The 21,195-nt window shown below is 42.7% G+C and overlaps 1 protein-coding gene across 1 annotated transcript in view; it reads right to left on the reverse strand.

Moving 5' to 3' along the window:
- Positions 1 to 21,195, reverse strand: part of RNF208 (ring finger protein 208) — a 158,504-nt gene that overhangs the window by 93,642 nt on the left and 43,667 nt on the right. The window contains exon 3 of the mRNA XM_075324509.1: positions 12,524 to 12,642. The gene's annotated coding sequence lies outside the window, so the exon portion shown is untranslated. The remainder of the gene's footprint in view (positions 1 to 12,523; positions 12,643 to 21,195) is intronic.

The following is a 21,195-nucleotide window of genomic DNA, read 5'->3' on the forward strand; positions in this document are numbered from 1 at the left end:
GCTGAGCTGCAGTACCCAAGAGCGGCCACTACAGTGTAGGGCGCTGTGGCCGGCAGCAGCTGATCTATGGGGTGTCGGAATAAGTCGCCAGTATCGGGTCGGGCCACTTCAATCTGACCCCAACAAACCCAGACTGACTAGGGGGAGATAAGGGATTGAGCAATTTTAATGTCACCCCCCCCCCTCCCACCGGATCCTATTATTCTCCAGGTTGACAAGTGTTGCTCCACTTCCCCCATAGAGGATGCACCCACCCTCGTCTTGTGTCGGCGTTCATGTGTATGGGGCCGTCACGTGTGGGTGTTTGTAGATGGGATATCTGGAGCAGTAAACTTTTTTCCATCTGTGCGTCGCTGTTGACTTTTCCCTTTTATTTGCTCAGTGACATGATCTGCAGTCAAACAAACCGCGTCTCCATTATTCCCAGGGTAAATAGCATCACAGTGTTTGTGTGTATACATTTTATATATTATTGTAAAAAAAAATTCTAAGGTTGGGTACACATATCCGGCTTTTTGACGGATGCGGCGCACACCAGTACAGTATGATACAGTACACTGGCAGCGCCGCAACCTCCGGGTCACATGACAGCATGTGACCGGACCTTGTTGCGCTGCCAGTGTACTGTATCATACTGTACTGGTGTTCGCCGCATTCGTCAAAACGGCGAAAAGCCGGATATGTGTACCCGGACTAAGAATAAGTACTAACAGCGTCTCATGGGTAAAAAAAAATGAAGGACCGTTCAGCTCTAGATGTAACACAAAGTTTCTTGCAAGAACTTTGAAGTTATTGTCAAACTTCTTTCAAGAAACTTTGTAGCACGTCTGGAGCTGAAGGGTCACTCATTTTTCGTGGCCTTCAGGCTGCACAAACCGCGGACAAAAAATCATCCAGGTACAGATCATCTGAAGATCCAGCCACATGGAATCCTCTCTGCATACGGTCCTTGGCCGGATCTTCATACTATATTCACTCTCTGACGCCCTGAGATTTTGAGTAAACAGTACTCGGGGTTCCCGCAGTACAGGCAGCGTTAATCAGGTTCCCGCAGTACAGGCAGCGTTAATCAGGTTCCCGCAGTACAGGCAGCGTTAATCGGGTTCCCGTGGTGCGGGCAGCATTAATCGTGGTGCAGGCCGCATTAATCGGGTTCCCGCAGTACAGGCAGCATTAATCGTGGTGCGGGCAGCATTAATCGGGTTCCCGCAGTACAGGCAGCATTAATCGGGTTCCCGCAGTACAGGCAGCATTAATCGCGCTGCGGGCAGCCTTAACCGGGTGCTGGTTCCCTTCACTCTATAATGCCTCCTGCACCGCCCCGGAGGGTGATGTGGGTATTTTTCTCTGCTGACACTTGTGCGAGAGGATTTTACAGTATGTAAATATAGATAAATGTGCAGCCATTGCCAGATGACATCATGGTGTTTATAGAGGAAGCTGAGCGCCTATATCTACAGGACTGTAAGGTCTATTCTCAGCCTGTATGTGTGATGAAGGGCACAGTGCTGGGGATAGGGATCACTTACACATTTGGCCATATCCTGCAGGACGCAGTGAAGATCAGCCATTATTTGTGGACTGTACATTAGCAGTGACCGGTGATGGCACCCGAATCCTGAACATATCCACTTTGCTACCCCTGTAGGGAGGAGGTGGTGACACCTAATGGTGCATGGATGAGCGGAGATGTAACATGAAGCTCCTGTGCACCAATGTAAAATCTGCAACCGGACGCGGGGGAATTTCCAGCCTGTTGTATGTATCTCTCGCTGTGGCAATGAATGGTCGATCGACCATGGAATACATGAATGGGACGGTTGTGCCAAAGCAAGAGCTGGTCTTCGTGAGTGGTTCCCTTCATGGGGACACTGAGACTGTACCTTTAAGGGAGCGTATAGCAAATTCCTAGGACTCAAGCATGTTGAATGAAGCAAGGATTCGCATATTTGCCTGTCGCTGTCAAAAACAATAAAGGGACTATTGTACGTGAAAAATGTTGGGAACGTGGCCAAGCGGTCACCGCAACTATTATGTGTCCTACTGTGAGCAAGAACATATCGTTCCTTCTATGAAAGACGCTGCCGACCAGTTGGTTATCTCATATTGTCCTGGGCCTGGCTCCACCGGAGAAGACGAGGTGTAAATAGAAGGAGCGTCTCTACTGGAATAGATCTACAAACAGCCCCCCGTCATGGGCAGGGTCTTCCCACCGCTGGGGATCGGCACGATAAGGACGGGTCATACGAGGACATCGGGCAACTGATCAGTACAATGTCCAGAGCGGCCGATCCGTCTCCAAACACACTGGTGCGAATAGTGGCCCAGAGAAGACTCAGGTCGACCTCGGCAGATCTATAGAAGGTCCTGAAGAAACCCCTGGAGCCGTCACCTCAACTGTCCAACGCCAGGACACTGAGAAGAGAGCAAAAAGCCACAAGGGGCGAAGGTCACATCATTCCAGAGTAACGAAAAACCCTGAAGATAATTACAAAGTGTTGAAGCTGTCGCCCTAGAAACAAAACCTCCAATAATCCCGAGAAGAAAGTCACTCAGCAAAGAGCAATAACGGCACAGCCCCCGCACCGCACCGAAACCAGACAGACAGCGCAATTATCCTGTACCCCGAGCGTCATTATCCTGTACCCCCGTGTCATTATCCTGTACCCCCGTGTCATTATCCTGTACCCCCGTGTCATTATCCTGTACCCCCGTGTCATTATCCTGCACCCCCAGTGTCAGTGTCATTATCCTGTATCCCCAGTGTCAGCGTCATTATCCTGTACCCCCAGTGTCAGCGTCATGCTTTACCCTGAATGTCATTATCCCGTACCCCGAGTGTCTTTGTTCTGTACCCCGCATCAGACGCCATTGGTGCAGTCTCACTGAGGCCCAGAGCTGAGGGGCCGCATCCACCTCCACGTCAGACAGCAGACACATAGCTGTGTATTGAGGTCTTGTGTATGAGGCTCAGGGCCCCTTTGTCTGTCTGTTTGCCCCTGCCCGTGCCCCTAGTGGCAGGATTTCATTTTTCTGTCCCACCTATGGCCATCACTGTCCTTTTACCCTGAGTCCTCTATTCTCTCAGTTTCTTTCTATCTATCGGGGAGGATAATATCCACCACTCCCCACCTGACTCCTCCGATCTTCCAGAGGATAATAAATCTGGGTAAATTGCAGCCCATCGTGTGTAATCCCGGATTTGTACTTTGCCGATTTTGCCATATAATCTGCCGGCCCCTACACATCTCAGATCACCGGTGGCATCCTGTCACCAGGAGCACACAGCAGGTATGGGGAGAGGCCGCTGATCGCTCATCGTTGTCACTTTTACAGTCGGGTAAATCAGCGCAGAATCTTCTCCCTTAGAGGAAGTTCAGATAACAGATCATAAAATGTTACTGCGGGGGCAAAGTCCAGGGCAGAGGTCGCAGGGACAGGGTTTTCTTGTGATTGGAAGATCAATGATTAATAATGATCACTGCTGATAACATCCTGCCTGTGTGCAGCCGCCACTAGGGGGAGCTCCCTGTATACAGATACATGATAAGATTCTGTCTGCAGCCACCACTAGGGGGAGCTCCCTGTATACAGAGATACATGATAAGATCCTGTCTGCAGCCACCACTAGGGGGAGCTCCCTGTATTACAGAGATACATGATAAGATCCTGTCTGCAGCCACCACTAGGGGGAGCTCCCTGTATACAGAGATACATGATAAGATCCTGTCTGCAGCCACCACTAGGGGGAGCTCCCTGTATACAGAGATACATGATAAGATCCTGCCTGTAGCCACCACTAGGGGGAGCTCCCTGTATACACTGATACATGATAACATCCTGTCTGCAGCCACCACTAGGGGGAGCTCCCTGTATACAGAGATACATGATAAGATCCTGTCTGCAGCCACCACTAGGGGAGCTCCCTGTATACAGAGATACATGATAAGATCCTGTCTGCAGCCACCACTAGGGGGAGCTCCCTGTATACAGAGATACAGGATAATATCCTGTCTGCAGCCACCACTAGGGGGAGCTCCCTGTATACAGAGATACATGATAAGATCCTGTCTGCAGCCACACTAGGGGGAGCTCCCTGTATACAGAGATACAGGATAAGATCCTGTCTGCAGCCACCACTAGGGGGAGCTCTCTGCACCCATAAGACATTGCTCAGGCTCCCCCTGGTGGTGGCTGCAGACAGGATCTTATCATGTATCTCTTTATACAGGGAGCTCCCCCTGGTGGTGGCTGTCAGAATCCTTTGATCTTCCCTATTAGTTTTTTATTTATTTTTTGCAATATGGACACATGCGTTGATGAGAAGATTCGGCTGATTAACCTGCTGATGACTCTCCGTGACTGGCGCTGGGTGAACGGTAACCACCTAAACACTCATGACCATAATCAGGGTTAATTATTACCCATAAGTACCCGCTCTCCGAGGTCTCTACCCACAATCCACTCTGGAAACTCTCCTGGCAGCAATACCGGGTCCCATGTAATGGACACGCATCAGTGATAGGAAGCGAAGGTCATTACCACCAGACGCTTCATTAACAAAGACCTGAACACTTAAGAGGGTGAAGCAAAGAACGTCCGAGAAGTCGCTCCCGAAAACTGCTGCATGGATTGATATGTAAACAATACATCTCCCACAATGCAAAATGCAAGTGTTGCAGCATTGGTAATGTAGTCACATTCGGAGCTGCATTCAAAATTCTGCTGCTTTTGACATACTTTTTTTTTGTAATGCAAGGTATTTGCAAAACTAGGAGATTAAAGGGGTTTTCCAGTTTTAACAAACTGTATTTTATTGGTGGGGAAAAAAAAGTGCGCTTTATTCACCCTTCACAGGTCCATCTCTTCTCTCCAGGCTTGTATAGGATATGCCTATAATGTACGCAGTGGGATAAAACAGCCATATAAATCCCAAGAGCTAGAAATGCAAAGCATCGGCCGAGCAGGATCCATTACAGAACAGGCCGGCATTGTCACAGGAGGGGCCGCTCAGACTATGGAGCCATTCACTGCAGGTATTTACTGTACAATGACAGGTCCAAGGAGAGCGTGACAGGTTGGGGATTGTCTGGCGGTCACAATGGAGAACCTGCATGTTATGTGTAAGCCCTGTCTATGCTGGAGGAGCCGGACAATGGCGGACTTTGTTTGGCTACTGTGAGATGAATGCCGGCTTTGTGCGGAGAAGCGAATGTATCCTATGTTATGTATCGCTGTATTCATCATCAATGGGACGCCAAACGCAGAGGTGAAGTGGATGGAACATGACAACAGTCTATTCTGCAAGTATGGATCCACCGAACACCAGCGGAGGGAGCAGAAATCGAGTGTCACCACTGGAAATCACATAAATAACAGGATGGGATCAGCAGAGCACTCTAATTAGGAACTCTGAATAATGTTCTTATAAAAAAAAGCCTACAATGGTATAAAAACACATGAGCGTTCTACCTATGAATAAGACAGAGCACTCTACCTAACTATAAATAAGACAGAGCACTCTACCTAACTATGAATGATACAGAGCATTCTACCTAACTATGAATGATACATACCATAAACGAGACAGAGCATTCTACCTATGAATAAGACAGAGCACTCTACCTAACCAAGAACGAGACAGAGCATTCTACCTATGAATAAGACAGAGCACTCTACCTAACTATGAATAAGACAGAGCATTCTACCTAACCATAAACGAGACAGAGCATTCTACCTAACCAAGAACGAGACAGAGCATTCTACCTAACCATAAACGAGACAGAGCATTCTACCTAACCAAGAACGAGACAGAGCATTCTACCTAACCAAGAACGAGACAGAGCATTCTACCTATGAATAAGACAGAGCACTCTACCTAACCAAGAACGAGACAAAGCGTTCTATGAATAAGACAGAGCACTCTACCTAACCAAGAACGAGACAGAGCATTCTACCTATGAATGATACAGAGCACTCTACCTAACCAAGAACGAGACAGAGCATTCTACCTAACCAAGAACGAGACAGAGCATTCTCCCTAACCAAGAACGAGACAGAGCATTCTCCCTAACCAAGAACGAGACAGAGCATTCTACCTAACCAAGAACGAGACAGAGCATTCTACCTAACCAAGAACGAGACAGAGCATTCTCCCTAACCAAGAAAGAGACAGAGCGTTCTACCTAACCAAGAACGAGACAGAGCGTTCTACCTAACCAAGAACAAGACAGAGCATTCTACCTAACCAAGAACGAGACAGAGCATTCTACCTAACCAAGAACGAGACAGAGCATTCTACCTAACTATGAATTAGACAGAGCATTCTACCTAACTATGAATGATACAGAGCATTCTACCTAACCAAGAACGAGACAGAGAGTTCTACCTAACCAAGAACGAGACAGAGCATTCTACCTAACCAAGAACGAGACAGAGCATTCTACCTAACCAAGAACGAGACAGAGCATTCTACCTAGCCATAAACGAGACAGAGCATTCTACCTAATCATGAATGAGACAGAGCATTCTACCTAACTATGAATAAGATAGGTAGAATGGTCTAACTATGAATAAGATAGAGCATTCTACCTAGCCATGAACGAGACAGAGCATTCTACCTAATCATGAATGAGACAGAGCATTCTACCTAACTATGAATAAGATAGGTAGAATGGTCTAACTATGAATAAGATAGAGCATTCTACCTAGCCATGAACGAGACAGAGCATTCTCCCTAACCATGAACGAGACAGAGCATTCTACCTAACCATGAACTAGACAGAGCATTCTACCCAGCCATGAACGAGACAGAGCATTCTACCCAGCCATGAACGAGACAGAGCATTCTACCTAACCATGAACGAGACAGAGCATTCTACCTAGCCATGAACGAGACAGAGCATTCTACCTAGCCATGAACGAGACAGAGCATTCTACCTAGCCATGAACGAGACAGAGCATTCTACCTAACCATGAACGAGACAGAGCATTCTACCTAGCCATGAACGAGACAGAGCATTCTACCTAGCCATGAACAAGACAGAGCATTCTCCCTAACCATGAACGAGACAGAGCATTCTCCCTAACCATGAACGAGACAGAGCATTCTACCTAACCAAGAACGAGACAGAGCATTCTACCTAACCATAAACGAGACAGAGCATTCTACCTAACTATGAATTAGACAGAGCATTCTACCTAACTATGAATTAGACAGCGCATTCTACCTAACAATGAATGATACAGAGCATTCTACCTAACCAAGAACGAGACAGAGCATTCTACCTAAGAACGAGACAGAGCATTCTACCTAAGAACGAGACAGAGCATTCTACCTAAGAACGAGACAGAGCATTCTACCTAACCAAGAACGAGACAGAGCATTCTACCTAAGAACGAGACAGAGCATTCTACCTAAGAACGAGACACAGCATTCTACCTAACCAAGAACGAGACAGAGCATTCTACCTAACCAAGAACGAGACAGAGCATTCTACCTAGCCATAAACGAGACAGAGCATTCTACCTAATCATGAATGAGACAGAGCATTCTACCTAACTATGAATAAGATAGGTAGAATGGTCTAACTATGAATAAGATAGAGCATTCTACCTAGCCATGAACGAGACAGAGCATTCTACCTAACCATGAACTAGACAGAGCATTCTACCCAGCCATGAACGAGACAGAGCATTCTACCCAGCCATGAACGAGACAGAGCATTCTCCCTAACCATGAACGAGACAGAGCATTCTACCTAACCATGAACTAGACAGAGCGTTCTACCCAGCCATGAACGAGACAGAGCATTCTACCCAGCCATGAACGAGACAGAGCATTCTACCTAATCATGAACGAGAGAGCATTCTACCTAGCCATGAACGAGACAGAGCATTTTACCTAATCATGAACGAGACAGAGCATTCTACCTAGCCATGAACGAGACAGAGCATTCTACCTAACCATGAACGAGACAGAGCATTCTACCTAGCCATGAACGAGACAGAGCATTCTACCCAGCCATGAACGAGACAGAGCATTCTACCTAACCATAAACGAGACAGAGCATTCTACCTAACTATGAATTAGACAGAGCATTCTACCTAACTATGAATGATACAGAGCATTCTACCTAACTATGAATGATACAGAGCATTCTACCTAACCAAGAACGAGACAGAGCATTCTACCTAAGAATGAGACAGAGCATTCTACCTAAGAACGAGACAGAGCATTCTACCTAATCATGAATGAGACAGAGCATTCTACCTAACTATGAATAAGATAGGTAGAATGGTCTAACTATGAATAAGATAGAGCATTCTACCTAGCCATGAACGAGACAGAGCATTCTCCCTAACCATGAACGAGACAGAGCATTCTACCTAACCATGAACTAGACAGAGCATTCTACCCAGCCATGAACGAGACAGAGCATTCTACCCAGCCATGAACGAGACAGAGCATTCTACCTAATCATGAACGAGACAGAGCATTCTACCTAGCCATGAACGAGACAGAGCATTCTACCTAGCCATGAACGAGACAGAGCATTCTACCTAGCCATAAACGAGACAGAGCATTCTACCTAATCATGAATGAGACAGAGCATTCTACCTAACTATGAATAAGATAGGTAGAATGGTCTAACTATGAATAAGATAGAGCATTCTACCTAGCCATGAACGAGACAGAGCATTCTCCCTAACCATGAACGAGACAGAGCATTCTACCTAACCATGAACTAGACAGAGCATTCTACCTAACCATGAACTAGACAGAGCATTCTACCCAGCCATGAACGAGACAGAGCATTCTACCCAGCCATGAACGAGACAGAGCATTCTCCCTAACCATGAACGAAACAGAGCATTCTACCTAACCATGAACTAGACAGAGCGTTCTACCCAGCCATGAACGAGACAGAGCATTCTACCCAGCCATGAACGAGACAGAGCATTCTACCTAATCATGAACGAGAGAGCATTCTACCTAGCCATAAACGAGACAGAGCATTCTACCTAATCATGAATGAGACAGAGCATTCTACCTAACTATGAATAAGATAGGTAGAATGGTCTAACTATGAATAAGATAGAGCATTCTACCTAGCCATGAACGAGACAGAGCATTCTCCCTAACCATGAACGAGACAGAGCATTCTACCTAACCATGAACTAGACAGAGCATTCTACCCAGCCATGAACGAGACAGAGCATTCTACCCAGCCATGAACGAGACAGAGCATTCTCCCTAACCATGAACGAGACAGAGCATTCTACCTAACCATGAACTAGACAGAGCGTTCTACCCAGCCATGAACGAGACAGAGCATTCTACCCAGCCATGAACGAGACAGAGCATTCTACCTAATCATGAACGAGAGAGCATTCTACCTAGCCATGAACGAGACAGAGCATTTTACCTAATCATGAACGAGACAGAGCATTCTACCTAGCCATGAACGAGACAGAGCATTCTACCTAACCATGAACGAGACAGAGCATTCTACCTAGCCATGAACGAGACAGAGCATTCTACCCAGCCATGAACGAGACAGAGCATTCTACCTAACCATAAACGAGACAGAGCATTCTACCTAACTATGAATTAGACAGAGCATTCTACCTAACTATGAATGATACAGAGCATTCTACCTAACTATGAATGATACAGAGCATTCTACCTAACCAAGAACGAGACAGAGCATTCTACCTAAGAATGAGACAGAGCATTCTACCTAAGAACGAGACAGAGCATTCTACCTAACCAAGAACGAGACAGAGCATTCTACCTAACTATGAATAAGATAGGTAGAATGGTCTAACTATGAATAAGATAGAGCATTCTACCTAGCCATGAACGAGACAGAGCATTCTACCTAACCATGAACTAGACAGAGCATTCTACCCAGCCATGAACGAGACAGAGCATTCTACCCAGCCATGAACGAGACAGAGCATTCTACCTAATCATGAACGAGACAGAGCATTCTACCTAACCATGAACGAGACAGAGCATTCTACCTAGCCATGAACGAGACAGAGCATTCTACCCAGCCATGAACGAGACAGAGCATTCTACCTAATCATGAACGAGAGAGCATTCTACCTAGCCATGAACGAGACAGAGCATTCTACCTAATCATGAACGAGACAGAGCATTCTACCTAGCCATGAACGAGACAGAGCATTCTACCTAGCCATGAACGAGACAGAGCATTCTACCTAGCCATAAACGAGACAGAGCATTCTACCTAGCCATGAACGAGACAGAGCATTCTACCTAACTATGAATAAGATAGGTAGAATGGTCTAACTATGAATAAGATAGAGCATTCTACCTAGCCATGAACGAGACAGAGCATTCTCCCTAACCATGAACGAGACAGAGCATTCTACCTAACCATGAACTAGACAGAGCGTTCTACCCAGCCATGAACGAGACAGAGCATTCTACCCAGCCATGAACGAGACAGAGCATTCTACCTAATCATGAACGAGAGAGCATTCTACCTAGCCATGAACGAGACAGAGCATTCTACCTAATCATGAACGAGACAGAGCATTCTACCTAGCCATGAACGAGACAGAGCATTCTACCTAACCATGAACGAGACAGAGCATTCTACCTAGCCATGAACGAGACAGAGCATTCTACCTAGCCATGAACGAGACAGAGCATTCTACCTAACCATAAACGAGACAGAGCATTCTACCTAACTATGAATTAGACAGAGCATTCTACCTAACTATGAATGATACAGAGCATTCTACCTAACTATGAATGATACAGAGCATTCTACCTAACCAAGAACGAGACAGAGCATTCTACCTAAGAATGAGACAGAGCATTCTACCTAAGAACGAGACAGAGCATTCTACCTAACCAAGAACGAGACAGAGCATTCTACCTAGCCATAAACGAGACAGAGCATTCTACCTAATCATGAATGAGACAGAGCATTCTACCTAACTATGAATAAGATAGGTAGAATGGTCTAACTATGAATAAGATAGAGCATTCTAACTAGCCATGAACGAGACAGAGCATTCTCCCTAACCATGAACGAGACAGAGCATTCTACCTAACCATGAACTAGACAGAGCATTCTACCCAGCCATGAACGAGACAGAGCATTCTACCCAGCCATGAACGAGACAGAGCATTCTACCTAATCATGAACGAGACAGAGCATTCTACCTAACCATGAACGAGACAGAGCATTCTACCTAGCCATGAACGAGACAGAGCATTCTACCCAGCCATGAACGAGACAGAGCATTCTACCTAATCATGAACGAGAGAGCATTCTACCTAGCCATGAACGAGACAGAGCATTCTACCTAATCATGAACGAGACAGAGCCTTCTACCTAGCCATGAACGAGACAGAGCATTCTACCTAGCCATGAACGAGACAGAGCATTCTCCCTAACCATGAACGAGACAGAGCATTCTACCTAACCATGAACGAGACAGAGCATTCTACCTAACTATGAACGAGAGAGCATTCTACCTAACCATAAACGAGACAGAGCATTCTACCTAACCATGAACGAGAGAGCATTCTACCTAACCATGAACTAGACAGAGCATAAACCCAATACAACTCAGCGTGCACTCTAATAATTACTAAATGACAGAATTCTAATAGACCATGTAAAACACAAAGTGAACTGTAGTGAGAAATTTAGAAACATAAGCGTTGTCACATACTATGTACAGTATAGAGGATGCGCACGGTGAGCATTCTAATCATGTACAATATAGAGAACAATGTAGGAAACCTTTCATAACACAAATCACTCTCTAATGAATCATACAGTTAAATGTTACAGACTAAACACCATAAAGCAGACAACATACAACTTTGTGACAGATGAATTTTCTAAACCAGGGGTAAGTGTTCCTTGAGAATGGAAACTTTCTGGACGACGCTCATTGCAGACGCGTACACCAGGCCTCTGAAGTGCACAATTATATGTCATCTGTAAACACTAAGTTCTAATTGTATTACAGTGAAATGTTGCGATGTTCCATGGCCGGGCGAGATGTGTACTGGAAGGAATATGTGGCTATAAATACCGATGTTAATTGTACATATATACAGTAATATATATATATATATATTTATATATATATATATATATATATATATATAAAATATATATATATATATATATATATATATATATATACACGTGATGCCTCAGCTACACTTTACCCTGTCATTTAGTGCTGTGCAGAAATTACAGATTAGCAACAATAAACATTCCCTAATGAAATGTAATTACTAGAATCATTGCTGCCTAATGTCAAGATCCAAAGGGTTGCTCCACATCTTGTAAAGGTTTGACAAAAGGTGCGCTCCTTATCAGGTCTCGGCAGCACTCGGCGGCACAATTTCAATAGAATTTGCTGAAAATAAGTTACTTTATGGCTTTAATTTCTGTTACAATTAAAAATATTATATTAGAGATAATTGTGATATTCTGGTCAGAAAAAAGTATCAACCGACCTGCATTGTAAGAAACGAGCCGCTCATCACCTTTGTTCTGGAATTGAGGAAACAGCCGGCTCCACAGTAATAACCCAGCCCCGGGGCACATTGCAGCGATGTAAGGGACTCATGGGGGACTGAAAAGGTAAAATAATTACTGGTTAGATTAAAAAGCATTATACAGTATGAGAAATACAGCAACTATAGAATAACTACTAATATACTGTACTTGTATACAGGGAACAGTATAGCGGTTATATTCCTGTACATAGGGGCAGTATTATAGTAGTTATATTGTACATAGGGGCAGTATTATAGCAGTTATATTCCTGTACATAGGGGCAGTATTATAGTAGTTATATTCTTGTACATAGGGGCAGTATTATAGTAGTTATATTCTTGTACATAGGAGCAGTGTTATAGTAGTTATATTCTTGTACATAGGAGCAGTATTATAGCAGTTATATTCCTGTACATAGGGGCAGTATTATAGTAGTTATATTCTTGTACATAGGGGCAGTATTATAGTAGTTATATTCTTGTACATAGGAGCAGTGTTATAGTAGTTATATTCTTGTACATAGGGGCAGTATTATAGTAGTTATATTCTTGTACATAGGAGCAGTATTATAGCAGTTATATTCTTGTACATAGGGGGCAGTATTATAGCAGTTATATTCTTGTATATAGGGGCAGTATTATAGTAGTTATATTCTTGTACATTGGGGCAGTATTATAGTAGTTATATTCTTGTACATAGGGGCAGTATTATAGTAGTTATATTCTTGTACATAGGGGGCAGTATTATAGTAGATATATTCTTGTACATAGAAGCAGTATTATAGTAGTTATATTCTTGTACATAGGAGCAGTATTATAGTAGTTATATTCTTGTACATAGGGGGCAGTATTATAGTAGTTATATTCTTGTACATAGGGAGCAGTATTATAGTACTTATATTCTTGTACATAGGAGCAGTATTATAGTAGTTATATTCTTGTACATAGTAGCAGTATTATAGTAGTTATATTCTTGTACATAGTAGCAGTATTATAGTAGTTATATTCTTGTACATAGGAGCAGTATTATAGTAGTTATATTCTTGTACATAGGGGCAGTATTATAGTAGTTATATTCTTGTACATAGGGGGCAGTATTATAGTAGTTATATTCTTGTACATAGGAGCAGTATTATAGTAGTTATATTCTTGTACATAGGGGGCAGTATTATAGTAGTAATATTCTTGTACATAGGGGCAGTATTATAGTAGTAATATTCTTGTACATAGGGGCAGTATTATAGTAGTTATATTCTTGTACATAGGGAGCAGTATTATAGTAGTTATATTCTTGTACATAGGAGCAGTATTATAGTAGTTATATTCTTGTACATAGAAGCAGTATTATAGTAGTTATATTCTTGTATATAGGGGGCAGTATTATAGTAGTTATATTGTACATAGGGGCAGTATTATAGTAGTTATATTCATGTACATAGAGAGCAGTATTATAGTAGTTATATTCTTGTATATAGGGGCAGTATTATAGTAGTTATATTCTTGTACATAGGGGAAGTATTATAGCAGTTATATTCTTGTACATAGGAGCAGTATTATAGTAGTTATATTCTTGTATATAGGGGGCAGTATTATAGTAGTTATATTGTACATAGGGGCAGTATTATAGTAGTTATATTCATGTACATAGAGAGCAGTATTATAGTAGTTATATTCTTGTATATAGGGGCAGTATTATAGTAGTTATATTCTTGTACATAGGGGAAGTATTATAGCAGTTATATTCTTGTACATAGGAGCAGTATTATAGTAGTTATATTCTTGTATATAGGAGCAGTATTATAGTAGTTATATTCTTGTACATAGGGGCAGTATTATAGCAGTTATATTCTTGTACATAGGGGGCAGTATTATAGTAGTTATATTCTTGTATATAGGAGCAATATTATAGTAGTTATATTCTTGTACATAGGAGCAGTATTATAGTAGTTATATTCTTGTACATAGGGGGCAGTATTATAGTAGTTATATTGTACATAGGGGCAGTATTATAGTAGTTATATTCTTGTACATAGGGGCAGTATTATAGTAGTTATATTCTTGTACATAGGGGCAGTATTATAGCAGTTATATTCTTGTACATAGGAGCAGTATTATAGTAGTTATATTCTTGTACATAGGAGTAGTATTATAGTAGTTATATTCTTGTACACAGGGGGCAGTATTATAGTAGTTATATTCTTGTACATAGGAGCAGTATTATAGTAGTTATATTCTTGTACATAGGGAGAAGTATTATAGTAGTTATATTCTTGTATATAGGAGCAATATTATAGTAGTTATATTCTTGTACATAGGAGCAGTATTATAGTAGTTATATTCTTGTACATAGGGGGCAGTATTATAGTAGTTATATTGTACATAGGGGCAGTATTATAGTAGTTATATTCTTGTACATAGGGGCAGTATTATAATAGTTATATTCTTGTACATAGGGGCAGTATTATAGCAGTTATATTCTTGTACATAGGAGCAGTATTATAGTAGTTATATTCTTGTACATAGGAGTAGTATTATAGTAGTTATATTCTTGTACACAGGGGGCAGTATTATAGTAGTTATATTCTTGTACATAGGAGCAGTATTATAGTAGTTATATTCTTGTACATAGGGAGAAGTATTATAGTAGTTATATTCTTGTTTATAGGGCCAGTATTATAGTAGTTATATTCTTGTACATAGGAGCAGTATTATAGTAGTTATATTCTTGTACATAGGAGCAGTATTATAGTAGTAATATTCTTGTACATAGGAGCAGTATTATAGTAGTTATATTCTTGTACATGGGCAGTATTATAGTAGTTATATTCTTGTACATAGGAGCAGTATTATAGTAGTAATATTCTTGTACATAGGAGCAGTATTATAGTAGTTATATTCTTGTACATAGGAGCAGTATTATAGTAGTAATATTCTTGTACATAGGGGCAGTATTATAGTAGTTATATTCTTGTACATAGGAGCAGTATTATAGTAGTTATATTCTTGTACATAGGGGCAGTATTATAGTAGTTATATTCTTGTACATAGGGGCAGTATTATAGTAGTTATATTCTTGTACATAGGGGTAGTATTATAGTAGTTTTATTCTTGTACATAGGAGCAGTATTATAGTAGTAATATTCTTGTACATAGGAGCAGTATTATAGTAGTTTTATTCTTGTACATAGGAGCAGTATTATAATAGTTATATTCTTGTACATAGGGGCAGTATTATAGTAGTTTTATTCTTGTACATAGGGACCTTATTTAGAGATGAGTGGACCTATGGAAGTTTGGTTCAGTGGTTTCAGCCAGACTTTCGATTCGGGAACAGAATTTGGCCTGAACCACAATGGAAGTCACTAATTGGGCAGTTTGGATCTCCACCTGCATGCAGCTTGCAAAACAGAACACTTTTGGGGGAGGATGGGTGGTTTTCCCCTTTATTGGGGGGTGCACACTACATCTGATCATGCTGTTGTTTCACCTCGGTGTGAGCCCATCAAACACTGCAAGCGGTGTGACACCTATGCAATATTATGGGTAAACGACATAGTCAAAAAGTTTACAAGCCATGGCACTGTAGCTAAGCTTCCTGGACGTGGACGGCGGAGAACAATGATGAAAGGTTGTAACGCAGGATAGTCCGAATGGTGGATAATTAGCCCCAATCAAGGGCCAAAGAAATTGAATCCGTCCTGCAGGCGGAGGGGCATCAGTGTCAGCGCAGACTGTGCCCACATCTGAATGAAAGGGACATCAATGAGTTTTCCCAATCACTACAGCCTTTTCATTCTTTACCAAACATTCTAGTGCCCTCTAGTGGTGATTGATACATTTTTCATCTTCAGGACACCGTATCAAGCTACAGTTCAGAACATGCTCTGGAGCTGTATTTATAATTCTGCAGGGTTAAAGGGAATCTGTCACCAGGTTTTTGCTCCCCGATCTGAGAGCGGCATAATGTAGGGGCAGAGACCCTGATTCCAGCGATGTGTCACTTCACTGCTTCCTGTAGGTTTGATAAGCTCAGTTTTACCTGCTGCAGACCTACCAGTTCTCTGAATGCTGAGACCAGTATAACGCTGCTGATTGGCAGCTTTCTGCCTATGCATAGTGTACACAGCAAGATGCCAATCAGTGGCAGGTGCCGGATTATATAGCGATCATGAATACGGAAGGCTACATGGCAGCAGGGTTACGGGTTTTCTAGGGATTAAATCAGTTTTATCAGCATATTATCAAAACTAAAGCAGCAGCCCAGTAGGTGACATCACTGGAATCAGATTCCCTGTCCCTACATCAGGCTATATCTTTCAGTAAGGCACTGTACAATCATTAGATATAGGAAAAATTAACTGCAACCCCTCCTGCTATGTTGGCTCAGATGAAGCAGTGCAGGGTCTGTACGACAACAGCAGGGATTAGCAGCAATGATCACATAACTCTGGGGTATATATATATATATATATATATATATATATATATATATATATATATATATATATATATATAATACAGGAGGTAACACAGGATCAGTAATGTATGTACACAGTGACTGCACCAGCAGAATAGTGAGTGCAGCTCTGGAGTATAATACAGGAGGTAACTCAGAATCAGTAATGTATGTACACAGTGACTGCACCAGCAGAATAGTGAGTGCAGCTCTGGAGTATAATACAGGAGGTAACTCAGGATCAGTAATGTAATGTATGTACACAGTGACTGCACCAGCAGAATAGTGAGTGCAGCTCTGGAGTATAATACAGGATATAACTCAGGATCAGTAATGTAATGTATGTACACAGTGACTGCACCAGCAGAATAGTGAGTGCAGCTCTGGAGTATAATACAGGATGTAACTCCAGATCAGTAATGTATGTACACAGTGACTGCACCAGCAGAATAGTGAGTGCAGCTCTGGAGTATAATACAGGATGTAACTCCGGATCAGTAATGTAATCTATATACACAGTGACTGCACCAGCAGAATCGTGAGTGCAGCTCTGGAGTATATATATAATACAGGAGGTAACTCAGGATCAGTAATGTAATGTATGTACACAGTGACTGCACCAGCAGAATAGTGAGTGCAGCTCTGGAGTATAATACAGGATGTAACTCCGGATCAGTAATGTAATCTATATACACAGTGACTGCACCAGCAGAATAGTGAGTGCAGCTCTGGAGTATAATACAGGATGTAACTCCGGATCAGTAATGTAATCTATATACACAGTGACTGCACCAGCAGAATCGTGAGTGCAGCTCTGGAGTATATATATAATACAGGAGGTAACTCCGGATCAGTAATGTAATGTATGTACACAGTGACTACGAGGAAAAGCTAAGTTTACCCTAGTGAATACATTAGTCAGTATAAATTGATGAGCATCTTGTATTGAATCAGATAATAAAACACGTGCCCGATCTCATACCTATAAATACATTGTATGTTTGAAATACAATGCAGGAAGTCAAAATATATATTTGAAACATAAGTGGTAGGAACAATATATACACCTGACGTGGTTAGACGGCTTATACACACTTTGATCAAAAAATGCTAACCAAGTACCTTAAATGTTTAAAGGGAATCTGTCACCAAGTTTTTGCTCCCTCATCTCAAAGAAGCATAATGTAGAGACACAGACCCTGATTCCAGCGATGTGTCACTTACTGAGATGTGAAAAAATATTAATGTTCTGGTGAAGAATCAACAACAAGTGGACACAATTGTGAAGGTGAACAATATTTATTGGTTATTTTAAATTTTTGTAAAAAACAAATAACTGAAAATTGGAGCGTGCAATATTATTCATCCCCTTTACTTTCAGTGCAGCAAACTCACTCCAGACGTTGATTGAGGATCTCTGAATGATCCAATGTTGTCCTAAATGACTGATGATGATAAATATAAGCCCCTGTGTGTAATAAGTCTCCGTATAATGCCCCTGCTCTGTGATAGGCTCAGGGGTCTGTGTAAAGCGCAGAGAGCATCATGAAGACCAAGGAACACAACAGGCAGGTCCGTGATACTGTTGTGGAGAAGTTTAAAGCTGGATTTGGCTACAAAAAGATTTCCAAAACTTTAAACATCCCAAGGAGCCCTGTGCAAGCGATCATATTGTAATGGAAGGAGGATCATACCACTGCAAACCTACCAAGACCCGGCCTCCATCCAAACTATCATCTCACACAAGGAGAAGACTGATCAGAGATGCAGCCAAGAGGCCCATGATCCCTCTGGATGATCTGCAGAGATCTACAGCTGAGGTGGGAGAGTCTGTCCATAGCACAACAATCAGTCGTACACTGCACAAATCTGGCCTTTATGGAAGAGTGGCAAGAAGAAAGCCATTTCTCAAAGATATCCATAAAAAGTGTCGTTTAAAGTTTGCCACAAGCCACCTGGAGACACCAAACATGTGGAAGAAGGGGCTCTGCTCAGATGAAACCAAAATATTTGGGCACAATGCCAAACAATATGTTTGGTGTAAAAGCAACACAGCTCATCACCCTGAACACACCATCCCCACTGTCAAACATGGTGGGGGCAGCATCATGGTTTGGGTCTGCTTTTCTTCAGCAGGGACAGAGAAGATGGTTAAAATTGATGGGAAGATGGATGGAGCCAAATACAGGACCATTCTTGAAGAAAACCTGTTGAAGTCTGCAAAAGACCTGAGACTGGGACGGAGATTTGTCCTCCAACAAGACAATGATCCCAAACATAAAGCAAAATCTACAATGGAATGGTTCAAAAATAACCGTATCCAGGTGTTAGAATGGCCAAGTCACAGCCCAGACCTGAACCCAATCGAGAATCTGTGGAAAGAGCTGAAAACTGCTGTTCACAAACGCCTCCATCCAACCTCACTCAGCTCCAGCTGTTTACAAAGGAAGAATGGGCGAGAATTTCAGCCTCTCCATGTGCAAAACTGATAGACACATCCCCCAAGAGACTGCAGCTGTAATCGCAGCAAAAGGGGGCGCTACAAAGTATTCACTTACAGGGGATGAATAATATTGCACGCCCCAATTTTTAGTTATTTATTGTTTTATAAAAGTGTAAAATAAGCAATAAATTTCGTTCATCTTCACAATTGTGTCACTTGTTGTTGACTCTTCAACAGAACATTAACATTTTTTTCTTTATGTTTGAAGCCTGAAATGTGGGAAAAGGTTGAAAATTCAAAGAGGCCGAATACTTTCGCAAGGCACTGTACATTCCCGCACACACAGTATGATGTCCCCCATAGTACATTTCCCCCACACACAGTATGATGTCCCCACAGTACATTCCCCCCACACACTGTATGATGTCCCCACAGTATATTCCCCCACACATAGTAAGATGTTCCCATAGTATATTCCCCCCACACACAGTACAATGTCCCCACAGTATATTGCCCCACACACAGTATGATGTCCCCACAGTACATTCCCCCCACACACAGTATGATGTTCCCACAGTATATTCCCCCACACATAGTAAGATGTTCCCATAGTACATTCCCCCCACACACAGTACAATGTCCCCACAGTATATTGCCCCCCCACACAGTATGATGTCCCCACAGTGCATTCTCCGCACACAGTATGATGTCCCCACAGTACATTCCCCCCTCACAGTATGATGTTCCCACAGTACATTCCCCCCACACACAGTATGATGTCCCCACAGTATATTCCCCCACACACAGTATGATGTTCCCATAGTACATTCCCCCCACACACACAGTATGATGTTCCCATAGTACATTCCCCCCACACACACAGTATGATATCCCCACAGTACATTCCCCCACATACAGTATGATGTCCCCACAGTACATTCCCCCCACACACACAGTATGATATCCCCACAGTACATTCCCCCACACACAGTATGATGTCCCCACAGTACATTCCCCCCACACACCGTATGATGTCCCCACAATACATTCCCCCCACACAGTATGATGTCCCCACAGTACAGTCCCCCCCACACACAGTATGATGTCCCCACAGTATATTCCCCCCCACACAGTATGATGTTCCCATAGTACATTCCCACACACACAGTATGATGTCCCCACAGTACATTCCCCCCCCAAAACAGTATGATGTTCCCACAGTAATTCCCCCCACACACAGTATGATGTCCCCATAGAAAATTCCCACACACACACAGTATGATGTCTTCACAGTACATTCCCCCCACACAGTATGATGTCCCCACAGTACATTCCCCCCCCACAGTATGATGTCCCCACAGTACATCCCCCCCCCACACACAGTATGATGTCCCCACAGTACATTCCCCCCCACACAGTATGATGTCCCTACAGTAATTCCCCCCACACAAAGTATGATGTCCCCATAGTAAATTCACACACACACACACACACACACACACACACACACACACACACACACACACACACACACAGTATGATGTCCCCACAGTACATTCCCCCCACACAGGTATGATGTCCCCACAGTACATTCCCCCCCCCACAGTATGATGTCCCCACAGTACATCCCCCCCCCACACAGTATGATGTCCCCACAGTACATTCCCCCCCACACAGTATGATGTCCCCACAGTACATTCCCCGCACACACTGTATGATGTCCCCACAGTA

The sequence above is a fragment of the Anomaloglossus baeobatrachus genome, chromosome 9 (assembly GCF_048569485.1).
Source record: "Anomaloglossus baeobatrachus isolate aAnoBae1 chromosome 9, aAnoBae1.hap1, whole genome shotgun sequence".
Classification (NCBI taxonomy): domain Eukaryota; kingdom Metazoa; phylum Chordata; class Amphibia; order Anura; family Aromobatidae; genus Anomaloglossus; species Anomaloglossus baeobatrachus.